This window comes from Terrapene carolina, unplaced genomic scaffold, assembly GCF_002925995.2.
Source record: "Terrapene carolina triunguis isolate 2854851 unplaced genomic scaffold, T_m_triunguis-2.0 Scaffold69, whole genome shotgun sequence".
Classification (NCBI taxonomy): domain Eukaryota; kingdom Metazoa; phylum Chordata; order Testudines; family Emydidae; genus Terrapene; species Terrapene triunguis.
In genome coordinates this window covers 51,832,012-51,845,838 of record NW_020664420.1, presented here as the reverse complement: position 1 = coordinate 51,845,838, position 13,827 = coordinate 51,832,012, and the positions used below count along the sequence as shown (strand labels likewise).

Sequence of the window (13,827 nt, the reverse complement as noted above, 5' to 3'; positions counted from 1 at the left end):
GGGGGGGCTGTCGGGGTGGGGAGTGGTTGGATGGGGCGTGGGAGTCCCAGGGGTCTGTCTGGGGGTGGGGGTGTGGATAAGGGGTGGGGGTGTGGATAAGGGTTGGGGCAGTCAGGGTACAGGTAGGGGGTAGGGTCCTAGGGGGCCAGTTAGGATGGGGGGAGGGTCTCAGGAGGGGGCAGTCAGGGGACAAGAGGCAGGGAGGCTTAGGTAGAGGGTGGAGTCCTGGGGGGCAGTTAGGGGCAGGGGTCCCAGGAGGGGGCAGTCAAGGGACAAGGAGCAGGGGGAAGGGTTGGGGGTTCTGAGGGGGGCGGGAAGTGGGAGGGAGTGGAAGGGTCAGGGGCGGGGCTAGGGCAGGACGGGGGCGGGGCTAGGGTGGGGCTCCTCCCGTCCTCTTTTTTGCTTGCTGAAATATGGTAACCCTAATTTCAAAGTTGTGTGGGTGGGGGTTAGCATAAGTCTGATTATCAGAGTTGCTGAAAGCCATAACTCCCATTGACTTCAGTAAGAGCTGTGAGTGCACAGCACACCTGAAAATTAGGTCCATATATTTGCTTGTTGAGAGAGAAACCCTGAGCAGCTATACTAGTTTTGGAACAATGCTGCACTCCTTCCAGCCCCCCACCTCTAGCCTCAGAGGTCAGGGAGGGGCTTTATCTGGGCTAGCAGGGAAAGAAGAACCATGGCCCCTTTAAGGATTACCCCCTCTCACTTTGAGGAGGTCAGAAGGCAATACTGTGGCTGATTGGTTGGATAGAAGAGTGCAACATAATATATACCCTTGCAACCAAGGGGAGAGCTTATAAGCCTTTCCTTCTACACATGAGCACTATTCTGCACCTGGTGAGGGAGGTGGAGTTGCTGTAAGGTGACAGGCAGCAGAAAAGCCTGCTGTGGTTGTTTATGGCCAGGGTACCCCACTGTGCCCTCCAAGGTGGGAGGTCCCCATGAGCCTCAGGGTCAGCAGTGGGATCTGTAATGCTTCCTGGAGGTACCCAGGGTTGTGAAACAACTCTCTACTACCTGCCCTTAGCATGAAGAAGCCTTGTCTGTCTCTGATGGGGGTCAGCTCCCCTACTCCACTGGCCACTGGCAACACAAGCATTCCTCTTTAGGCCTATGCAGGCTCTGCTGTTTCTCTACAGGTTAGCAGTAGGCACACTCCAACTTCCAACAATCTCCCTGGAGTGTCCAGCCCCTGTTCTACTGGAAACTCACAGCGTTCACAGAACCAGTGCTTCCAAAGAAACAGTACACCCCAGCTTACCAGTTTCACCTCAGATCACCGCTCATGTTAACAAACAATACTTTTATATATGTTTATTGTGAAAACAAGTAAAAGTTTATTTAACAAAATATAGAGATTCAAATGTTAGCAAGTAGTAGTATTGGAAACAAATGGTTACATGTAAAATAAAATCATAACATGCATTCTAGAACCTAGACTTATTTACCAGATACTTTCGTGTCTTGTAGAGCAATGCTTACCCTAAGTCCTTTCAGCGTTTTACAGCCAGGTTTTGCTGTGATCCACCATTCATGAGACCAGTCATACTGCCAGCTTGCCTCTTTGGTGAAAGATAAAATCTTGTCTCCTCTCTTTTTTTGTTGTAGTTGCTGTTACAAACCGTTGTCTCTTATCCCAGGAGGTCCCCTCTTCAGAGGCTTATCTTGGAGTTCTTTGTCTTTCTAAATCATCAGGCCCCCACCTGGCCTAGACACTAGGCAGGTGTTCATGGTTCTATGTGCTGATTGAGTTAGCCCTGAGGCTTGTCTCGACTCAGGTGACAAGTTTTACTTCACCTGTTTTGGAATCTAATATTTTACACATCTCTTAAAATGCTTCCCATACAAACATCTTGTCATAATTATTATGATCAGTGATTTACTGGCTCTTGGTAGAGACCTCACATGCCCCCCTCTAGTGAAATATTATGCATATATCTGACCCAGGGGATCCCTATGAAACCCTCTGTTAGTTGGCAGCAAGAGTACCTGGGTCCCAGCAAGAACAGTGGAAATCACCCCCAGGATTGCAGCAACAGAAAGAATGTGTGGCAGCAGTTGTGCCAAAAGTAGTTGCCCAGGGCTGGGCCGTTTGCACACAATAGGAGCCAGAGCTTTTCCCCTGTGGGGGTGATAGAGGAGGATGGAAGTTGTGGGATGTTTCTTGTTGGTCAGGGGGTGGATGAGTCGGCCCTGAAGGGGCAGCATGGTTGATACCCTGGCTGAGCTCTTGCCCCCACAGGACTATGGCAGAAAGGAAAAGTGGGGGGAAAGGCAGGAAGTTCCCTAGAGGCTGAAATCACTGACCTGTGGTGGAGGAGGAGGGATGGAACTTGGGAGTGCCCATAAGGTTTCCCTTTGATAGGGGTTCAAAATCTCCTCTATACAAAGATCAGATGCTGAAGCGGTTTTCTTTCCCCCTGGGTTGTTCAGGAGTTAGCACCATCCTGTAGCACAGGCTCCATATTCTGCTGGCAGCTGGGTTGCCAAACTAAAATGGATTTGTGGATTTCCTGGATCCTAGTGCCCAGACATTAGGGGTAGGCAAAGTAACCCACTGCCATGGAATCTGGGCATTGCACCAATTCATGACTTGCATGGGTTCAAGATTGAAGTAGTGGCAGCAGCCAATGGAGCGTTGGTCCTTCCTGCAGGCAGAACGTTACAGATCAAACACCTTTGAATCTAACTCAAGGCTACTGAGATGGCTTCCACTGCATTGAGAGTGATTGGGAGGCATCTAGTGTGGTGGAAGCCACTGCAGTTAACAGTCCCAGTCTTTCAGTGAAGCAGGCTTAAACAGGAGTATCTGCTTTGATTTATAGCACACCTTCTCTAAGCCAATAGAGATGATATTTACGGGCTATATATATATACTAATTACTGTGAAAGGAAGATAAGGGCAGAGATAGAAAAGGAGCGTATGGAAGCTAATAGACTAATTTGGATCTGGGAAAGTGGGCATGCTTCCCACTGAAGATGTGCAGGCATGCTGTTGGACAGGGATTTGGAGAAAGACTCAGCAATGTTAGAATATAACAGATTAGTCTGTTGGGTCCACAGTACAGTTAGGGCTCTGGCATGGGCCCATTTGGAGGAAATTGGATTGATGGTTCTTCTTTGAGTGCTTGCTCATATCGATTCCAATAGGTGTGCGCACGCCGCATGCACGATCATCGGAAGATTTTTACCCTAGCAACACTCGGGGGGTCGGCTGAGGGCCCTGGAGGCGGTGCTGGATATATGCCCCTGCCGACCCAGCGCCCCCTCAGTTCCTTCTTACCACCCGCGATGGTCGTTGGAACTGTGGAGCGCGGCATAGCTGATCTCCACCTCCCTAGCTCTTTGCTCGTTGTACTGTAGATAGTTGTTTAGTGTAGTTTTTAATAGTTTTAACAATTATAGTGTAGTTAATAGTAAGTTTTGTAGGTAGTGTAGATAGTACTTGGAGGAAACGGGGTTTATCCCCTTCCCGGTACCAGGGCCCATGCCTAGGTCTCCGGGTTTCAAGCCTTGCTTGGCCTGTCTCAAGCCGATGCCTACGGGAGACCCCCGCGACTCCTGTTTGAAGTGCCTGGGGGAATCCCATCATCCAGATAAGTGTCGCATTTGTAAGGCTTTCAAGCCTTGGACAAAAAGGGAGCGGGACTTTCGTTTAAAACAGCTCCTAATGGAAGCGGCACTTACCCCGGTGCCCTCGGCACCACATGCAGACCAGTTGCCATCGGTCCAAAGCGCGCCTTCGGCACCAGAACGACTCAGCACCGGACGTCTCCGGCACCGGTACAGGCTCGACACCGCTCGCTGTCTCCGCGGCCCAAGAAGCAGCACAAACCTGTACAGTAGCAGGCACCGCCTGTGCCCCCATTGGAGCAACGGCCCGTGCAGGACCGCGAAGGCTCCAGCTCTGGCACCGTCCTGTCCAGCGCCGTTGAGTCCGGTGCACAGAAGCTCCCCAGTGCACACCATGGTTGAGCTCGGTCTGCTGTCCACTCCGGAGACCTTCTCCACCGCTCGTGACCTGATCACGCTGACTGAGCGTGGACCATCTCACCCTCCTGCACTGCCAGTGTGGACTGTCCCATCTATAGGGAAGCCCGCCTTCATGCGACCTCCATTGCAGAGCGAGACAGCTCGGCACCGATCTCGGTCCCATTCCAGGTCGCGGTCTCTGCACCGCTCGCAGTCCCGGCACCGATCCCCATCTCGGCGCCGGTCCGCACAAGAGATAACCCTGCACATCAACGTACGGGAACTGAGAGCAGTACACCTGGCGTGTCAGGTATTCCGCGAACACCTTCAGGGCCGTTGTGTCACAATCTTCACAGACAACACAACGGCCATGTTTTACATCAACAAGCAAGGCGGAGCGCGGTCGTCCCTCCTCTGTCAGGAAGCCATTTACCTGTGGGAATTCTGCATAGCCCACTCGATCGACCTGGTGGCGTCCTTTCTCCCAGGAGTCCAGAACACCTTGGCAGATCGCCTCAGCAGGTCCTTCCTGGCTCACGAGTGGTCGATACGTCCGGACGTTATCCATTCTGTTTTCCGGAAGTGGGGATTTCCCCACATAGACCTTTTTGCCTCTGGCGAGAATCAGAAGTGCCAGGTGTTCTGCTCTCTCCAGGGACGCTCCCCGGGCTCCCTGTCGGATGCCTTCCTGATACCATGGAAAGACCACCTGTTCTACGCCTTTCTTTCCTTCCCCTTAGTCCACAAGGTCCTTCTCAAGTTACACAGAGACAAGGCCCGCTTAATCTTGATCGCTCCGGCGTGGCCCAGGCAACATTGGTACACCACACTCCTCGATCTGTCAGTGACCAAACCAATTCCTCTATCATTGTGGCTGGATCTGATCACTCAGAAGCACGGCAGGTTATGTCATCCGGACCTGCAGTCCCTCCATCTCACAGCATGGATGCTGCATGGCTAACTCAATCTGAGCTGCGTTGCTCCCGTTCAGTGCAGCAAGTACTCTTGGGTAGCAGAAAGCCCTCTACTAGGTCCACATACCTGGCCAAATGGAAGCGCTTCTCCTGCTGGTTTGCCGTGAGCAATACTGTCCCTCTGGAGGTGCCAGTACCTACCATCCTAGATTATCTCTGGTCCCTGAAACAGCAAGGCCTAGCTGTCTCATCCATCAGAGTACACCTAGCAGCAATTTCAGCCTTCCACCCTGGCAAAAACGGGCGCTCGGTTTTCTCCAATCCCATGGTCAGCAGGTTTCTCAAGGGTTTGGAATGGCTGTACCTGCAAATTCGACATCCGGCCCCTACGTGGGACCTCAATCTGGTCCTATCTAGACTCATGGGTGCCCCCTTTGAGCCAATGGCCACCTGCTCGCTTCTGTACCTTTCCTGGAAGACAGCCTTCCTTGTCGCTATCACCTCAGCAAGACATGTGTCGGAGCTTCGAGCCCTCACTTCAGACCCACCGTATACGGTGTTCCATAAGGACAAGGTACAGCTGTGACCACACCCCGCCTTCCTTCCTAAGGTGGTGTCTGCCTTCCATGTCAATCAAGACATCTTCCTCCCGGTCTTCTTTCCAAAGCCTCACGCTTCGCGACGAGAGCAACAGCTGCATTCCCTAGATGTTCGTAGGGCTCTCGCCTTTTACATCGAACGAACAAAACCTTTTAGGAAGACGTCCCAGCTGTTCGTAGCGGTGGCAGACCGGATGAAGGGCCTCCCGGTCTCCACACAGCGAATCTCGTCTTGGATTACATCATGCATCCATGCATGCTATGACTCAGCTGGTGTCCCAACTACCCGCCTCACTGCCCACTCTACTCGGGCTCAAGCTTCGTCCTCTGCCTTTCTGGCTCATGTGCCCATACAGGAGATCTGTAGGGCAGCAACTTGGTCATCTGTGCATACCTTCGCTTCCCACTATGCGATAGTGCAGCAGTCCAGGGGCGATGCTGCATTCGATTCAGCGGTCCTCCATTCTGTGACTTCTAACTCCGACCCCATCGCCTAGGTATGGCTTGGGAGTCACCTATTGGAATCGATATGAGCAAGCACTCGAAGAAGAAAAGACGGTTACTCACCTTTGTAACTGTTGTTCTTCAAGATGTGTTGCTCATATCCATTCCAAACCCACCCTCCTTCCCCTCTGTCGGAGTAGCCGGCAAGAAGGAACTGAGGGGGCGCTGGGTCGACAGGGGCATATATCCGGTGCCGCAAGGGCTCCACTCCAGGGGGCGCCTCAGCCAACCCAATGAGTGTTGCTAGGGTAAAAACCTTCCGTTGATCGTGCACGCGGCGCGCGCAAACCGATTGGAATGGGTATGAGCAACACATCTCGAAGAACACCCATTACAAAGGTGAGTAACCGTCTTTTCCAGTGTCTAAGGGAATCAAGTGCGACCAGGCTGACTATAGATGGAGCTGGTTTCACTGCCTATTATTAAAATTACCCAGCATTTCCCATTATGAACTGTTTCCAGTTGCTTATAACTTTGCCAAATTTGCCAAGAGGCAGGACTAGAACAGGTTGGAGGGGATGGGCAGAAGGGGTCAGGTCTGTGAATAACTAGCGGAAGAGACTGTGGCCACCAGAGCACTCTCAACTCCAGAGCTTGGAATGGAACTCAGGATTCCTGAATCTCCCTGTTTCTCTGCTGTCAACAAATATTTGTGGAATGCACTGGCAAAGTGTCTCATTCCCTCCCCTCCTGCCCCCAACTACTGCTGCTACCAGTTACAGTGGATCTAAAGGTTCCAACCCTGCTGATGAACCATGTGGGTATCATCAATATGATGCCACATAATGGAATTTTTGGTTTTTCAGTTTTTTATTAATCTAAGAAATTACACACAAAAAACTGTTAAAAGAATCAAGGTCTTTTCAACCTTGATTCAGTCCTCTTGTGCGTCTGCATTATGATACAGTCATGTTCCTGCTTCATTCAGTAAACAAGATGGACGACGCTCACTTAAATTGCAGCTATTCCATATTTTGTTTTCTAATTGTTCATTGTGTGGTCCCATGCCTTATTTACTACACGCTATTCAGATCCTGCTCTGAAGATAGAATTATTAATTTCTTCGTAGGGTTTTCTATGGATATTATAGTGTCTGAGTGCTTTACAAACAATAATGAATTTATTTTCACAACACATGAGATGAGTGGATTTTATTATCCCCATGTTACAGAGGAAGAACTGAGCCACAGAGAGATTAATTGGAAAAATATCTACTAATTTTGGCTGTCCAATTAAAGACACTTAGGACCTGATTTTTTCAGAATATCTAAGATTACATAGCACTTTATATGTTCAAACCACAGCTCCCATTGACTTCAGTTATAGCTGTGAGTGCTCAGGCCTTATGCAAATCAGACTCCAGGGTATCGAGAGGGGCACCCAGAAAATGAAGAGTATGCAATTAGTGACCACCTGTGAAAGGCGTGGTTTAAGTGATTTACCTAGCATCACACAGGAACTCTGTGGCAGAGGCAGGGCTTGAATCCAATTCACCAAAGCAGTATTCATTTTCCTTAACCATGAGACCATCCTTTTCCTTTTTGAAATCCCTAGCCTCATTTGCTACACACCATTCATCATCTGCAACAAATGAAGCAGTGGTCCTAAACAAACCCTCTTCTTAACTACACAATCCTGATTCATTCCTGAGAACAAGTCCATCCTGTGCACTGAATGTTTTTTTTTTTTTTAAATGTGATCATGTAATTAAAGACTAGATCATATTGAACACACACAAGAGGCTCAGGCAACCTTAATTCTGCCATTTCCTAACTTTTAAGTGCTTGACTTGGCAACCTTAAAGTTATTTATAATGAAGGGTGTGCATGTGTGTGCATGCGCACACGCATGTGGGTATGTATGTGTTATCTTTAAATATAGTTAGAATGGATGACTTTGGCTATTTAAATGTCATCCTTTGTTCCATGGCAGACAAGCCTGAGACCCAATCTTAGCAAGCAACTAGACAACCTTCACTGAGGGCAAAAATATTGTTCGAATTCATGCAAATACAAACATGAAGGTTAAAAATAAAATAAAACATTTTGGCACTGGTGCAGCACATATTTGGTCCAGCCCCCCAGAGGAGGTTACACTCCATTAGGGGGGTCTGTCAGATGCTCTCCATCTAGGCACAGGAACAGAGGAATGGCTTAATCTGTCATTGAGCTCAAGATGCCCTGGGCACTCCTGTGGGATTACCATGACAAGGGAGAGCATAGTGAGGAAACGATGTTCAGCATGACTAAAGATATCATATACTGTCTAGAGATAGATGTCTTAGAATGATTCCAGAGTTCAAAGTCTTTGGAGAGTTTATATTACATAGTAAGAGATGAGATTTATGTAGGGAAAAAATAGTTGCAGGGCCTTTTACGATAGCATATTTGTGAACTTCTCTTTTGAAGCAGGTGCCCCAAACGAACCTGAGGACTACCACTTGAGCCACTGCCTTAATATGAGGAAGTTAATAGAATCATAGAATCATAGAATATCAGGGTTAGAAGGGACCTCTGGAGGTCATCTAGTCCAACCCCCTGCTCAAAGCAGGACCAATCCCCAACTAAATCCCCAAATGGCCCCCTCAAGGATTGAACTCATAACCCTGGGTTTAGCAGGGCAATGCTCAAACCACTGAGCTATCCCTCCATCATCAATTTCTCCTACTGTCCTCTACTCCAGAGATTTTCCACCCTGGAAACCACAATATATCACCTACAGACAGCATAAATAGTGTCCCTTTAGATGGCCAACTCTGGTGTTAATCCTCTAAAATACAACTGGATGATAAAAAGTACAGAGCCCAGAGGACTCCCCTTTGCATCCACCCCAATTTAGCAAGATACTTGAACATGTGACCAGCCCCCTGAACTCCAGTGAATCAACTAAGGCCATAGTCTAGATTCCAGTGACTCAGGAGCAATCAACTTAGTGCATCATCTGTGCTAAAATGTGTCTCATTCCTACCACAGTTTGTAGTGGCCCTCCCACTCCCCCCCAAAGATATCAGACTAATGGCAATATTGCCAGGTTCTTGGAAGATTAACTCAGTGTCTTCTAGTGCAGAGTAAAGAGGCAGGAGATGTTAGGGGTTGATTCTGACACTCTTACTTGTGTTGGACAACACCTTACATGATTCCACTGGTTCTGTTGGGGCTACTTATATAGTAAGGTATTGTCTAACAAAGGTGGCAGAATCAAGCTCTTCATTAGCAAATTGAGGTCAATCTCAGCGCAGCTTTGCTCAAAAACAAGAGGAAGAAGGGAAAGTAACGCTGTCTTTTAGTAATGATTTGCACTGTGATCCTTCCATGAGATCAGCTGCATTCTTGGGATATGAGCTCACCTATATGAATCTCCATCTCTGTTGTAGTCACACAATAGATAGTCCTTTCCCACCACCTTATCTCGAACAATCTTCAACGGCTGGTCAACAGAAGACAGGAGATCTTCACAGAGGCTTGGGACCAAATCAATAAGTGATGGGAAAGACCTAGAATAATGATTTAACTCTTATTTTTCCTTCAGGTGCAGCTAGGTCTCTAGAACCTTGGTTCATTGCAAAGCAACTAAAACATTCAGGTGTATGTTGGGACTCTTGAGGAATTTATTCAACTCCGTTTGAGGACAGGAGAGAGCTCTCAGAAAATCTGACCTATTTTTATATTGGGTACTACAATTGATGGTATCATGGGTACACTGTAGGTTGGCATCATATGGCATTTTGGATTGCTAGAGCAACACACTTTGTGTTAAGATACTGGGTTACCACAACCTTGGTAGTGGGTTTTAGTTAGGCTATGGGGGGTTGGTCTCAATAAGGATTATTAAGGGGTCAGCAAAGGTGGATTTGGATAGGGATTTGGGGTTTAAAGAGCTGCAATGAGAGGGAGAGATCTGACACTGTCAGAAAACCAATTAAGGGATGTCAAGGTAAGATATAGTTTGTGACAGGGTGCTAGCTGTAGCACCCTGGTCACTGAGATTGCTGCAGCACAGAGAAGGCTGCAGGCTTAACTGGAAGCAATTAACCAGTTTCTGTTGGGAGATTACTGACACCTGGGTGGTAATTGCTGGGCTAATGAGACAATTGGCTCAGTAGTTGAGAGGATATATAACTGGGAGGAACAGGAAGCAGAGGAGCTCAGTGAGTGAGTTGGCAGAGGAGAGAAGGCTGTGTGCAAACCTTCTGCTGAATACCTGTGTCATGTTCTGTTTTGCTTAAGAACTGAAGAATAAATGTACATGTGGTAAAAGGGAAACTGTCTGGGTGTGTTTGTGACTGAGGAACCCCAAAAACAGGCTAGGCAGCACTGCTTGCTGGATAGCTGATGTGGCATCCCGTGAAATAATGCTACAAGAGTGTAGGTAGGCTGGGATTGGTCCAGCTAAAGTAGTACAGACTTGCCTAGTGCAGAGGCCTGCTGGTGTCAGGCTACTGTTTCCTCACAGGGAAGAGGGTTACCTCAGAAAAGGACATCTCCGTTCTTGGGGATGCTGAGGAGCATGTGTTGTTGAGGTTTCCCTAATGAATTGGGATACCATTAATTTAGGACTGGAGTGGCTATATCCACAGCACAGTTTGAAATAGGAACACAGTTATTTCAGATATCAGTGGGGGCATCGAAATGCATACAAGTGTATGGATGTCCCCTTCTGGGATGATGATTCAGTGGTCTAAATATGCTATACTCTTCCCTTTTATCTCTTCCTTCAAGATCAAGATAATGGGTCACAGGAATAGGCATCTAGTTGTGGAGGCAAAGTATTGTGCACTTGGCCCCCACAGGTGAGTGGCCAGTTCTCTCTGGAAATTCAAAGCTGGGCCTCAGTGATGAGGAAGCTTTAAATTGGCATAGATGGAGGGGCAGACTCTGGGACCAGCAGCTTCCACTCTTACATTCATTGGCCAGGGAGGGACCATGTGAATGGATCAGTGTGTAACTTGTAGGAAACTATTTGGGGGTTTAGTAAAGGAGTACAGATAAGGATTAGGACAAAGATATTAGGGGTGGAACGAAGTCCTTTTCCTGGGGGTAATTGTGAACTGGCCTGAGCTGCTGCAGTGGAGGATCTGATGTGGGGAGTGGGTGGGCAAGGCCAGGTGAGAATTAAATTGACTGTTGGCTAAATTATGTGAGCAGGAAAAATTGATGATTACCCATCATGAAAATGCATATTCAGTACCTGAGTTATTCAAGGAAGAGGTTGTACATCTCTCCAGTGGGGAATGGAGGTTAATCTGGACGCTATTAGGGAATGAAGTGTTAACAATCTGGGAATCCAGCAGGCATGGTGAGGAGGCAGCCAAGCAAATTTCTGGTGCCTCCTGGTGGCAGTGCCCAGTGCAGGTAATGGTTCAATATGTGGTCTGGTTCACTGATAAACTGGAATTGGAAATGGATTAGGAGAAGGCATTTCCCAAAGAAGTTGGGAACTGGCGTCAGGGATCTTAATGTCCAATACATTGAGGAGACAACCGCTCCATAACTCTCATATGAGGAAAAGGCAATAGGTCCCAACAATGGTGCTGGGACCAGGTTGACTGAGAGCTGGGGAGGCCGACGGCAGCCCTCCACCAGGTGGCATGAATTACAAAGGAAGGGTGACCTGCACTGGATGAGTTGTTGCTGGATAGTTTCCAAATGTGTTAATAAAGTTGTGGCCTAGTTAAACAACGTTCCTGGTGTCTTGTCTTGTCTTCCCACGGTGCAAAGAGTTCTGCCAGTTGAACTTCATTTTTCATCAGGAAAAAAATTGTTCCTGGTACATGAGTTCCAGAGTTTACCCTTAAATGAACTTGAGGTTTAATAACTCCTAAAAAAAAAAATGTTTTTTATCCTTTTGTCCTCATCCAAAACATGAGAAGAGACTATGGAATTAGCTGGGACACCTGATATTTAGTGAAGAACTGGTAGGTGTATAGGACAGAGCAAGAAAAAATTTCTAATTTAACTTTCTCTGAGTTACATGTCCACTACACCAACCAGCCTTTTTAAAATGATTTGTTACAGCATATGAAGATACTGAGATGCATTTTATGTAACTAATTCAATAACAGTTTTCCAGTTGTGTATAGCATTGAAAGAAACTAAAAGTTCCGTTTTTGCACTGAAGAAGCTTACAGATGAGCTTTGTAGCTGCCCTCACATACTGTCAAGGAAGGATGACCTTTTAATTGAACATCTAATTCATAGAGAAGAAAGTAGCTAATATGTGAGAAATTTTTCTTCTCTGATTAAGTGTACTTTGCCAGCTTAAAGCTTCCTCCAAACAGTCAACATAATGCTGCACTGTGTTTTGGTTTCTAAGAGTAATACAGTTAGCAATTTCCCTTTAAAAGTATGTGTCAGCTGTCAACATTGTGATGTGCCTGATCTCCTCTCTCTTGCAGAGCACGATTCAATTCTAAACCCAAATCATCTGCATAGCAATGCAACAGGGCTGCCATGATGGCTCTCTCCCTTCTATTTTTTAATTCCCTATTCCTATCCAATACATTTTTATTTTATGTTTTTGAGCAAGCTGAAACTGCTATACATTGTTAACTAATTTTACTTGTCTTCACTTAAAATCACTGAAATAATCAGTGTAAGTTTTTTTGCTTACACACTTATTTTTAGCAAATAAGCTACTTTATTTAACTTATGACTCGTCTAAAAATGTTGAAAGTATTGAATTTTAAGGCATAACATTCACACTCTGAAAAGGGAACAGTGACAAGTTCAGTCAAAAGGAAAAAGAGGAATAATTTATAAAAGGAAGATAATGATGCCAGCCAGTTGTTTTAAAGTGCATCTATCTCAACTTTAATGAATTAGATTTGTCAACAGCATATATTTTATGCACTACTTCTAATGAAGTGGCATACCGGCAATGCAGTGTACTTTGAGGTTTACTCCATCAAAGCTTTTTGCTGTCTTAAAGTAGACCTTTTTAAATAATAGATACTAAAAACTACATTTAAATAACATTAAGGTTGTGACACAAACACCAAATGACAAACTTCAGGCAATTCAAAGTTAAGGCTGACAACTTGTCATTAACTCACATTGTTGCTTTTTAAAAAGAAGCACAATAGCATGATTTAAGGACTGAGTGTCAGCTTAACTTTAAATTTCTTGGCTTTTGTTCTCTGGTGTCACAACCTTAATGTCATTTTTCATATAGGTTTTTGCATTTCCTTTACTACTTATTTCTTTAAAAAAACACTGTGTGTTTTTGTACCCAAGAGACAGAAATGGATTCTTCAGTAGTTTTGGTCTATTTGTTAAAAGCATATTTAGGAAGGAGTTTAATTTTTAATTGTGGACTAGTAGTGGTATTAGTGTTTCCCAACCTACACCCCAGCTACTTGACTGAGAGTTTTTCCCATTGCCATAGCTGATCCATCCTGGAAAGCACTCCAGAAGGAATTTCCATTCCTTTATATAAAATAAAGAGTTTTTAAAACCCTCCACAATTCTCACTCATTTTTAAAAATTACTTGACTCGAAAGAGGTAAGAACCTTCTTTTCACAAAGTTGTATTATAGAATATTCAGTTGATGGATGGGATATACTGTACTTCTATAGCAGGGGTCGGCAACGTTTGGCACGCGGCTCGCCAGGGTAAGCACCCTGGCGGGCCGGGCCAGTTTATTTACCTGCTGACACGGCAGGTTCGTCCGATCGCGGCCCCCACTGGCTGCGGTTCGCCGTCCCGGGCCAATGGGAGCGGCGGGAAGCCGCGGCCAGCACATCCCTCACCCACGCCGCTTCCCGTCGCCCTCGTTGGACCGGGATGGCGAACCGCGGCCAGTGGGGGCCGCGATCAGCCGAACCTGCCACGTC

At 46.7% G+C, this 13,827-nt stretch overlaps 1 protein-coding gene across 1 annotated transcript in view; it reads left to right on the top strand.

Annotated features, from left to right (window-relative positions):
• KIAA0825 (KIAA0825 ortholog) overlaps positions 1-13,827 on the top strand; it is a 116,080-nt gene that overhangs the window by 16,428 nt on the left and 85,825 nt on the right. The gene's annotated exons all lie outside the window — the stretch shown is intronic.